Source organism: Aotus nancymaae, unplaced genomic scaffold (assembly GCF_030222135.1).
Source record: "Aotus nancymaae isolate 86718 unplaced genomic scaffold, 86718_ANA_hifiasm-v0.15.2.pri h1tg000040l, whole genome shotgun sequence".
In the NCBI taxonomy this organism is placed as follows: domain Eukaryota; kingdom Metazoa; phylum Chordata; class Mammalia; order Primates; family Aotidae; genus Aotus; species Aotus nancymaae.
In genome coordinates, this window is record NW_026988454.1 from 41,586,498 (window position 1) to 41,598,922 (window position 12,425).

Below are 12,425 nucleotides of genomic sequence, written 5' to 3' on the forward strand. Positions count from 1 at the left end.
TAAATAAAGCATGGTAGGGAAGCTCTGGGATTTCAGGCAGCAATTAGAAATAACAAGCCAGAAACATCCACCACAAACGTAAACAGGTTTACATCAAGAAAAACTGAATGGGATGTTAGTGTCCATCTGTTTTAAACATACATCACAGATCGACACTAAAGAAAAACACACAAATAATTTTCAAAGGTACATAAAAATAAAAACTTATACACATTGAAGACAATAGCATGGTGTAAAGTAGGGGAAGAAATGGGAGTGGAGAATTAGAATAAAAGGGAATGAATGATCAATGACGAGAGGCCTAGCTTGGACCAGTAATGGTAAACCATGAACTGAGAAGGTGATTAACTCAGCCCTCTATGCCTGAGGTCCTACCTATACACACACACACACACACACACACACACACACACACAGAGAGAGAGAGAGAGAGAGAGAGAGAGAGAGAGAAATGTATCAACGATATAATTTCATCTATATCACAAACTTGGGGGTCGTAGATGAAAACTGAGGGGTGACATAGAAACATGAACATAGTTAATTCAAACAAGATTTATCTGACTTTGAAATATTTCCTTTCTATTATTTAAAAATTAAAATCAAGAAAAATAAACTTAAACAGACGTTTCCATTACAGTCCTGTTCTGTCATCTATATCTTCAAATCAGAACCATTCATGGAGCCAAAGAGGTCCTGAAAATTCCTCTAGACTGAAAAATGACCTCCCTACCTACAGGTGGCCACATCTAAATTACTTCAGGAAGATGGGACTCCTGACTATCCTTTTAGATCTCCAGATAAGGAGATTCAAAAACCCAACCACCGTATTTTACAAATCTTATGGCAGGACAAATGTAAAAACTGGTTTTCGTGGTTCTTGGCAGGTAAGCAATAAAACATTAACAGTATTTGTCTTTCTTTCCTTCTAAAGAATCTGAAACATTTTAATTGTTTGCTTTTGCTTGGTTTACATGGAAGATGAATACCCTAGGCGAATTCTTCTCATGGTTCCTTTTGGCATTCGGTTAAGTGTTGTTCATTCCTTTTAATATCTCAGCTCCATTTTCTTTGTTGCAAACTTCTGCCCCTTTTGCTGTCATCATAAACAGCTGTCACTTTAGGTCTTTGTGCTTTCAGAGTAGTCTCTTTATATCATTTTGTAGGTAGCTTCCTATTTCTAGAGCCAACAATATGCTTCCTTCTTCCCACACCTGGCAGCTTCTGGCCAAGGCCCTTCCATAAGCTGTAGACAGTTATCTCTGGTCCCAATGGGGAGTGTGACTGAAAGCCACCAACTGGTGAGAGTTTACATATTGCCTAGCTACAAAAGAAAAATGCATGTTGTCTGAGTCTTTCAGAATAAACTGAAATGTGCAGCTGAACTAGTACAAAAATTAAATTACCTTCTATTGCCGTAAGTAGGTAGACTAGAAAAATGTCAAGTCTGTAATATTACTAAAGGAGAAAAAAATTTCCTTCAGAGTCTAAGATTTTGAAACCATGGAGATAAAGACCATGACACACCCATCCTTAAATATCTTGTGCCTTTTTTTTTTTTGAGACGTGGACTCGTTCTGTCACCCAGGGTGGGGTGCTGTGGCACCACACCAGGTTAATTTTTGCTTTTTTTTTTTTGTAGAGCTGGGTCTTCACCATTTTGCTCAGGCTGTTCTCAAATTCCTGGGCTCAAGCGATCTGCTCACCTTGGCCCCCAAAAGTGGTGGGATTATAGGGTGAGCCACTGCATCTGGCCCTGTTTTGTATCTTAATATAATACCTGGTATATATAGTTGAATAAACCTTCCAGTACACATTAATAAGCCTGATGAGTTTGATTGTGAAGTAACACTTTTCACTGATGTAGCACCACACCAGGCAAATCATATGCACCTGGCAAAGCCACAAGGCAAATACTATGTTTTACAGTTGGTTCAACAGAGAAGCAAAGAGGATCTAATTTAATTGTCTTTATATCATTATAGCTCAAGGTCAGGTTTCATACTGCTTCCGAAATAACTGTTTTGCAGTGAGTTGAAAAGATGGTCAATTATGTGTCTCAGTAAGTGAAGTTCTGTGTGTCTTACCAGGACGGGTTCTTCAGCACATAGTCCACAAAGCTCTGGAGGGGCTTCTGGCCCTGGTGAGATCTAGGACAAGACATGAGCTGCCCTGGGACAGGGCCGCTCCACTGTGCTTTAGGATGGTGCTCCAACCCTAGTGTTTCAGGCAAGGATCCATGCCCATCCCAAACGGTACTACTGTCTCCCAATGACACTGATCTTTCCAGCTTCAGGCCTCCTCACACACCTTTCTACCTACCCAAATTCTGACCCTCCCCTTGTGTACAAGAACCTGGGGCAAATGACATAAAAGTATCTACTGCCAAGGGGAAAGTTGGCCAAGTGTCCCTCAGAAGCCATTTAGAGCAAAGCAACAACCTCATACCTGCCCACCTCTGAAATAAAGACTTCAGAGCAGGTTTTCCCCAGTCCAATAAGGAGCAACTATAACGAAACTGACAAAAACCCTAGAGGAATAAAACATAGGCCCTTCAGCCTGGTCCATCTCTTTCTGCATAAATCCTGGAGGTAGGAGCTAGAATGGGGAAGAAGAATGGGGTACCTATGTTGACCTCAACCCAAGTGGAGCTTGGTGCCTTGTCCTAAGCCTTGCCACCTCCCTTACAACATAAAAGGGCATGGAGTGTCCAGAATGCAAGGCTCTAGGCTCCTGCATCTGATGCAATCCCCAATACAAATTTACAGAAAGAAGACTCTGCTCTCTCCATGCACTGGGGCAAAAAGAAGATGCTACCTAGTAGTATGCCTGAGGTCTAGGGAGGCATGACAGCCAGATGTCACATCTTGTATCCCTTATAGTGGTGATACTGAAGTCTTGGATGAGGCTATGACATCAAGAGAATAAATTTAACAGGAGGCCTGAAGTTTTCGAACAGAAGCTAAGGAAGGCTTAGATTTAAGGAGTAAAAAAAATATGGCTGATACAAAAGGGAGAAAAGCAATTAGAGGAATGGGAAAATGAATGCAATGTCACAGAGGCCATGGAAAAAAGGGAGGTGGTGTTAACACTGTCAAATGCTGCACAGAGGCCCAGAGATGGAAACCTGGAAATGGATGACAGGAATTCACAGAGAGGTTTTAGAAGTAAAGGGAGCTCAAGACAGATGCTGTCAACATCATCGGTAGAGTAGGGGTAAGGTCATCTGATAAAATGTAGTGGAGTGAAGACAGGACTGAGGGAGTAAGAGATTTGAGAGGTGGAAGAGTTATTATGGCAAAAATGAGGTTTCAAAAATGTGAACATTAAGAAACAATATTACACTCTGGGGTAGGGTCTCAATACCAGGGTAACAGGCCGTATAACAAGTAAGCAAATAAATGGCCACCTGTGTGGTTATGAGGCATAGAGCACGGCAGCTGGAGCTGGATGAGCAGCGGCTGAGAGCTAGTGAGATGTTGGAAGAGTTAGGGGAATGGCATGATCAATCAGTTTCCTAATGCTGCTATAACAAATTACTACACATTTGTGGCTCAAAATAAAGCATAAACACAGATTCATTATTTTACAGTTCCATAGGTTAGAAGTCTGGCATGGGTCTCATGACTTTCCTCTGGAGGCATTAGGGGAGGACTGGTTCCCTTGCCTTTTCTTACTCTTAGAAGTGGGCTACTTTGGGACCTGGAAGCAGGGTCTCGGCTCAAGGCCCTGCTTTTATCCACAGAGTCAGTAATGCTGCATGAGCAGTCTCACGCTCTCTCTCCTGCCTCCCTCTTCCACTGTTAAGGTCCCTTGTGATTGCACTGGGCATGTTGATAGCCCTGGGAGGTCTCCTTAAGGTTAGTTCATTAGCAATCTCAGTTCCATCTACAGCCTTGATTCACCTTTGCCATGTAAACTAACAGGTTTGGGGAAATAGGACATGGGCATCTTTAGGGGGTCAGTCTACCCGCCACAAATGAAGAACAGATCTGTGAGAAAAGACAAAAAAAGAAATTGAGATTCAAATAAGGGATTTCTGAGTGTTGAAGTAGTGATGTGAGATATGGACATTGAGTATGCCGGTCGCAGGAAGATTGCGGAGGGTGTCAAGAAATGCAGAACTGGCTAGATATGCTGGTTCTGAGAAAAAACAGCAAGAACAAGTCAATACATAATGTCCTTCAAACCTGAGCATCTGGCTCCTATTACAGGCCACTGGGGACTGGGTAAAGTCGGGACAGTGGACATGATTCATTATTGGGATTAAAAACAGAAACTGTAGAGACATCTGTAAATTCCCTGGATCTTGATTCCGTAATTTCTACATAAATACAGGAAGGGAAGAAAAGATGGTATGTAGCCTTTTTTTCTGTTATAACAAGTATCTGAAGAAGCACAAACAGAGCTTTGGAAAATTACCAGGTTTTTAAATTATATCAGTTCCACTTCTGCACTGGGTCTAAGCTTACCATGTGCCCCTTCTTTCTTTACTCACCTGTGAACAACCAGCTCTCCCCTCCATCTATTTCTTTTTTTTTTGAGACGGAGTTTCGCTCTTGTTACCCAGGCTGGAGTGCAATGGCGTGATCTCAGCTCACCGCAACCTCCGCCTCCTGGGTTCAAGCAATTCTCCTGCCTTAGCCTCCCGAGTAGCTGGGACTACAGGCGTGAGCCACCACACCCAGCTAATTTTTTTGTATTTTTAGTAGAGATGGGGTTTCACCATGTTTACCAGTATGGTCTCGATCTCTTGACCTCGTGATCCACCCACCTTGGCCTCCCAAAATGCTGGGATTATAGGCGTGAGCCACTGCGCCCCCACTCCATCTATTTCTATCATAAGAGCATGTGAATGGGGTTCAAGAGGCTGACAGCAAAGGACCATCAGTGACTCTGCTTAAGAGGAGGATAGTTTCTATAACATCCAAATGAGGGAAATTCAAAGAGGCAAAAATTGTCTGTCTCTCTCTAGATTTTTCAAAGAAAGGGGTACCCTGATTTATGAACAGGAGACCCTGTTTCCAATGACAAGCATGTCCCTATAATGGAAACTGATGTGTTTAGCTATGATTGCTGGAGCAGTTTGATGACATTAATTATAAAATCAAGTCATGTACCATCTCATTTATGTCATCAACTACCTTCCAGATCACAATTTGGTTTAGGGGTCAAAATGAGCTGGGTTTAACTAGCAACCCTGACACATCGTCATACCTGTGTGATGTGAAGCAAGTTAGCTGAAATCTGTGTGCATCGGTTTCTTTAGCTATAAAATGAAATGTTGAGAAAATTAAGCTGATTGATGCAGTGTTCATCTCAGAGCCTGGCAAAGAGTACCTGCTTAACAAATGCTATTGTTATTAATAATAATTTAGTCAACACAAGTAAATAGCAATTTGAATAGAGCAGTATGTTAAAACAATTATAAACTATGAATAAAAAGGTTTCATCTAGAAACACAGGAGTGATAGAATATTAATATAATAGAGCTTTATAAATTGTTTAAAGGGGCCAGGTGGGGTGACTCACGCCTGTAATCCCAGCTCTTTGGGAGGCTGAAGCAGGCAGATCACCTAAGGTTAGGGGTTCAAGGCCAGCCTGGCCAACAGGGTGAAACCCTGTCTCTACTAAAAATTAAAATTAAAATTAAACAAATTAGCCAGGTGTGGTGGCACACACCTGTAGTTCCAGCTACTCGCGAGGCTGAGACAGGAGAATCGCTTGAAGCTGGAAGGCGGAGGCTGCAGTGAGCTGAGATGGAGCCACTGCACTCCAGCCTGGGTGACACAGTAAGACTCCATCTCAAAAAAAAAAAATGTTTAAAGGAGAAAAAAATCTGATCATTTTGATACATCCTAAAAAAGCACTTGATGAATTAGACAGCCATTATTCTATTTTTAAAAAGAACAACAAAAAATTCCAACTGTTAGAAAACTTAGAGTGAACTTCTTTAATGATGAATTTTTAGTTATTCTGATATTCACTAGAAATATGCTTCTGAAAAAGCAATGCAACACTAAAGAGTATATATGAAAAGGAATTTCTTCATAGAAATGAAAACTGAATGACTTCATGATGTCATTCCAGGTCTACAGTAGTGGGCTTATTATCTAAACACAGCACTGGTGAGGCCCCACCCCCAGCTTTCTAGAAGAAAAATTTCAGGTGAGCAGAGGGAAAGATACCCACAGGCACTGCATGAGCTCCACCCCCTTTCTTTTGTTCCAGTTGTGCTAGGAAAGGCAAGTGCCTAAGAGCAATTCTAGCAAAGCTTTTAAGGTTTCTGGGCATGGTATCCACCAATTCAGTGGTATCCACTAAATTACAACGTAGAGGTGAACCTAATGTGCGGCTAAACCACAAGTATTTCAGGTCATAAAGAAAAAAGCCTTGTAGTGGAGGTAAAAGCAGTAACATTACAAACGTAATGGAAATTCCAGGATAAAGAGGGAATCCCTGCCATTCATCAGAGGCTACCTTGCACAGCACCACAAGGCAATCTCTGTGCTCGAAAGTGCACAGGTACCCACACGCTCAATGTCTCTTGAAAAATTAAGCACTGTTCTAGCCTCTCCTAAAGTACACTTGTGTAAACTGAGATGAGCTCTTATATCAGAAACCAAAAGCAAAGTAATTTTTTTTAAAAAGTAAAACATTATCAATATCCATTTGTGGTTTACACCCAACTTTGTTCTGAAATCTCTAGTCAAAGCAACAGATGAAAAGTTTAAAATACTTAAAATAAATGAAAATTTGGTCATTAGTAGATAACATAATTGTCTACCTAAAGAACCAATATTATCCTGAAAATGTCAAAAATTCATAAAATTGTTCACTAAGGTGGCCAGATAGAATAATTTTTTTATACTTGTAACAGAAATGTAATTGGAAAAGTCCCAGGTACAGTGGTATCAAACTATAAAACATATAGGAATAAATATAACAAGACAATGATATGATATATAAAAAAATTAAAATGCTTAACTGAAGTGTATAAATGGATATAATATTCCTAAGTAGGAAATCTCATCTGTAAATAAATATTTCACTTTTTAAAAATTAATGTTAAAATGCAATTTAAATAAAAAATAATTTTTTATGGCAACGGAACTCTTTCCAAATTGATAACCATGTTTATCTAGAAGCATATATACGTAAGACTATTCAAAACTACTCTTCAAAGAGAAGTGAGGGTAAGAACACTCTACCGATGTTGAAATACATGACTATAAAGCCACAGCAATTAAACACTGCAGTGACATCACCAAAAAACAGAGATTTCATGAAAATAAAAGCACCATTATAAATGAGAAGAGGCTGGTTTTCCGCATAAATATCACGTAATTTCACATTGGAGGGAAGGTTTTGGCATCAGAGAGAACGTGAATGAGAGTCCTGGACTACCATCTGCTCACTACTAATCTTGAAGAAGTAACTTAAAGACAGTCTCCCAGTGCACAAAATGGGGATGCTACTGGATTCCAAAGAGTTACCATAAGAATTTGATAAGATGATTCAGAAAAAGCACTTTGCAATGTGCATAGTAAGGGCTCAAGGAACTTTAAAAATTATAATTAAATGAAGCTAGTGAATAATGGCTAAGATTTGGAGAAAAATTTGGACTACTCTTGAATCAATGCAGACAGATTCAAGACTGAATATCAAAAAATAAAGTTATATGCCTTTGAAGAAAATATAGCACTTGTATTTGCCTAAAGAAATATCTTCTTGGCCAGGTGCAGTGGCTCACACCTGTAATCCCAGAACACTGGAAGGCTGAGGTGGGAGGATTGCTTAAGGACAAGAGTTCAAGACCTGAGTAAGATGGGGGGACTGTGTCAAAAGAAAAGAAAGCAAAAGAAAAGAAAGAAAAGAAAAGAAAAAAGAAAAATAATTAGCCAGGTATGGTGGTACGTGCCTATAGTCCCAGCTGCTTGGGAGGCTGGGGTGGGAACATTGCTTGAGTCCAGGAGTTTGAGGCTAAAGTGAACTATGATTGCACCACTGCACTCCAGCCTGGACAACAGAGTGAGACCCTGCCTCTAAAAAACAAAATAAACAAACAATTTTTAAAAGAAATAATATCTTCTCTATTGGTGATACATACTTCTCAAATTACTGACCTGACGCTATACAAAGCACAATGAAAACATTCAATATTGCTACTGAATAAGCACTTTAAGAGAAACTTCTGGAAAACCTAAAGTATAAGCTGTTACAATTAAATTTAAAAAAAGATGTGTCAGGGAAGAATGAACCCTATACTCAACATAAACTCTTGTTTGTTTTAACTTCTGGTACAAAGAAAAATGTCAGTAAATGTTACTTTCCTTCCTTCAAGCAAGTCACAAGCAACATAGTCCTTGACTAAAATGAGTCATACTGTGGTAAAATCTAGAATGCAAGTGCTTAAAGCACAGGGAAGTTATCAATTTTATAAAATGTTTTACCCTAGAATCTACTACCGCACTTAGCATGGAGAGGGTCCTCCTTGTGTGTGGAAAAAAACTCAAGCTTTGGTGCTAAAGAGGGCAGGGCATGAATCCTGGCTCCATGCTAGCTGACAGTAGACCCCTGGCCAATTACTCAGCTTCTCAGTTTTTATATTTGTAAAGTGGGCTACATTTTTTGTAGTAGATCATCATGAGTCTGAAATTGAATACTGAAATAAAGGATCTAACACAAAGGGGATATTCATGGAAAATAGTTCTTTCTGCCCTTCCTCATGTCTGATGTTGCTTCTCCTCTCCTTCTTACCCTCTTTCCCACCCTCCAAAATATTTTTGAAAATAGCTTTTTCTTTCATAAATGGATCAAGGACCTAATTGTGCACATTAACACTTCAGAAGAAAACAGAGAAAATATGAAAGCCAATTTCACATGAGTCAAAACTATATACAGCCATTGTCTTAGTACATTCAGGCTGCTGTCACAAAACACCATAAACTGGTGGTTTATAAACAACAGGAATTTATTTCCCAGAGTTCTGGACACTGGGAAGTCCAAGATCAAAGCACTTGCAATCTCAGCATATTTTCCCTCATTCTGGTTCGCAGACAGCACATTCTCAACCAGGCAGCTCTCTAAAGTCTCTTTTCTAAGAACACTAATCCCAATCATGAGGTCCCACCCATATGGTCTCATTACTTCCCAAAGGTCCCACTCCTGATACTATCACCTTGGAGAATAGGATTTCAAAATATAAATTTGGGGGTGGGTGAGGGAGACACAAATATTCAGACCATAGCAGTCATTTAAAAACACAAATAAATAAAATAAAATAAATAAAGGTCATCCATTTTCCCTCCCATCAGAGAGGCCAACGTTTGCATTCTGGTGACTATACTTCTAGAAACTCTCCATACCTTTTTATATGTACGCAGGCGAATTATTTTTTTAAACAAAAATGGAATCATAATCAGTAACTATTGTCAACCCACTTTTTTACTGTAGTGTTTTGTGAAAATTTCCCGTATCATTAACTATTTTTCTACTTCATTTTAAAATGGCACATAGCATTCCATTTTATATCATTTGTTTTGTTTTTCATTTTCCTGGTATTTTAAACAATGCAATGATAGTTACTGCAGTTAAATATTCTAATATGCCCATGACTGTTTGCTTAGGATGAATTTCTGAAAACAGAATTGTTGGCCGGGTGCAGTGGCTCATGCCTGTAATCCCAGCACTTTGGGAGGCCAAGGCGGGCATATCACAAGGTCAAGAGATCGAGACCATCCTGGCCAACATAGTGAAACCCCATCTCTACTAAAAAAAATACAAAAATTAGCTGGACGTGGTGGCACATGCCGTTGTCCCAGCTACTTGGGAGGCTGAGGCAGGAAAATCGCTTGAACCTGGGAGGTGAAGGTTGCAGTGAGCCGAGACTGAGCCACTGTACTCCAGCCTGGGCAACAAGAGCAAAACTCCGTCTCAAAAAAACAAAAAACCAGAATTGCTGGGTCAAAGAGTATGCAAAAAGATTCTTGATAACAATGGCCAAACTGTCCTCAAAAAAAAAAAAAAAAAATACCCCGACCATAAGCATCAATGTATTTGCTAAGATTTGAATGTTGTTATGTCCCCCCAAAATTCACAAGTTGAAATCTTCACCCACAAGTATGTAGTATTAGAAAAAGGGGCCACTGAGAGGTGATGAGGTTATCTTGAGACCGTACCCTCATGAATGGGACTGCTCTCATAAGAGAGGCCAAAGACCCCTCACCCTTCTACCATGTGAGCTCAGAGTGAGAGGATGGTGGTCTATGAGGATATGGGCTCTCAACAGACTACAAATTTGCCAGAGCCCTGATCTTGGACTTTCCAGCCTCCAGAACCGTGAGAAATACATTTCTGTTATTTATAAGCCACCCAGTATATGGTATTTTGTGGATCAAGCGGCGCAAACAAAGTCAGAATTAGAGTATTTTTACTCTTTTATCCTTTCTAGTTTACTTCTAATTTGATTTTTCAAAGCTTAAAACCACTGACCATACTTAGTTTATCTGCTGTCTTCCCCTGAGCCCAAACCATATTTGGGGATTTCTCTTATGATGAGATTTTTCATAATGCAAATGATTATAACAAGACAGACTAAGTAGGGTATGAGATTTGCATTATACAGACCACTATGATTATAATGGAACTAAACTCTGAGTTCAAGCTCATATGCAGTACAACAGGCTTGTTAAGACATGGTTGCTGTGTACAGAGATTGTACCTTTTTGTTCCAACAACGACAAGAATGGGTTATAAAATACTGTGTTAATGAGAGTGCTGGGACTATGAGAGGTCAGGACAGGAGTGTCCTTTGAAACAAAGCTGGTGCAATCACAGGTGTACCCAGGGGTGTTTGTTTTACAGCTACTTCATTGTGGATATTTATACTCCCTAACTACTGGAATTTCTAAGGAAATATAACTCTGATTTCTAGATTCTAAATTCCTTTTCCCTTTAGGAACAATTTTCTATAGGACATGGTTTACCATATTTTTAATATTTTGAGTTAAGTAGGTTTTTTGTTTTTTTTTTTTTTTTTTTTTTGAGACAGAGTCTTACTCTGTCCCCCAGGCTGGAGTGCAGTGGTGCGATGTTGGCTCACTGCTTCCTGGATTCAAGCGGTTTTCTTGCATCAGCCTCCCGAATAGCTGGGACTACAGGTGTGCAACACATGTCCAGCTAATTTTTTTATATTTTTAGTACAGACAGGGTTTCACCATGTTGGCCAGGCTGGTCTTGATCAGGTGATCTGTCTTGGCCTCCCAAAGTGCTGGGATTACAGGCATGAGCCACCATGCCTAGCTGCAAGTAAAGTAGTTTTTGCAAACAGTGTGAATGGAAAAGTGATAGGGTTAAAAACAGAAGAGAGAAAAAAAGAGCAACAACAGTCCACTGAAGCCCACAATGGCAAAAATCCCATTCACGTGGGCACTGCCAAAATGACCTAATTTGTTCACAAATTTGTTTAAGGTAATCTATGACACAAAAGGTATCTTTCCTGAGTCCTTCTGTGTCTGAGAATGTCTTGTTTTTGACCTTGAGAAACAACTTTTACCTCACAAGTCTGAAGAGATTTTCATTCCTCTGGCATTCATCACTATGAAGAAGTCTGTTTTAACTTTTTTCTTTGCTCCTTTGTAGATAATGTTTTAAAAAGATCTTCTCTTTATCATTTATTTATGACCTATAAACATTTGCTACAGTTATTCAGAGGACTGAGTTTTCCCCATAATTCCGCCTAACTAAGGTAAGCTCTTTTGATTTCTCCACTTAGGCATGAGTTTTAGCTCATGAAACCATTTTCTTATGATTCCAACTTTGATGACTGCTTCTACTCCCATCGTTCTGTCCTCTTCACCAAGAACACCTTGGATCCTCAGACTCTTCATTCACGCCTCCCATATCTGTCGTCTTCTGTTATCACTTTCATTCCTTCAGCCACACTGCATGCATTCTGGGGGAACACTTCAAGTTTGTCCTCTCACCACCCAGGTGTGTCACAAAAACACTAATTTGACTTCATTGATGGTCCCAAGAAACACAGGCCTAACTATTTTCATCCAAATAATTTCCATTTATTTTATACCCAATTCCCTTAAGCCCATTCTGCGTGATTAAAAAAATATATTAATTGGATTCTTGGCATCCTTTTTCCACATGAAAGTCCATTTTAATCCTGTATTCTTTGATGTTTTAAGATCTAAAGTACTAGGATGATCATTACTTTTGAACAGAAGAGCAATGCTATTAGATGTTTGTGGCTTGACCTGTTTATGTTTGAAAGTTTATTTATCAAATACAACATAACCTTGGCTTTCTGAACTTGCCATGTGAAACAAAGACAAATGATGGATATAAGATCTTCACACATGTAGTTAGAAAAAAAAATTAAGAAAAAGTAATCTGTGTATGGAAAAGTGTTGGGT

General features: G+C 39.5%; 1 protein-coding gene across 2 annotated transcripts in view; it reads right to left on the reverse strand.

Moving 5' to 3' along the window:
* The window catches only part of NCOA7 (nuclear receptor coactivator 7), a 161,422-nt gene that overhangs the window by 67,330 nt on the left and 81,667 nt on the right, over positions 1-12,425 (reverse strand). The window lies entirely within an intron of this gene.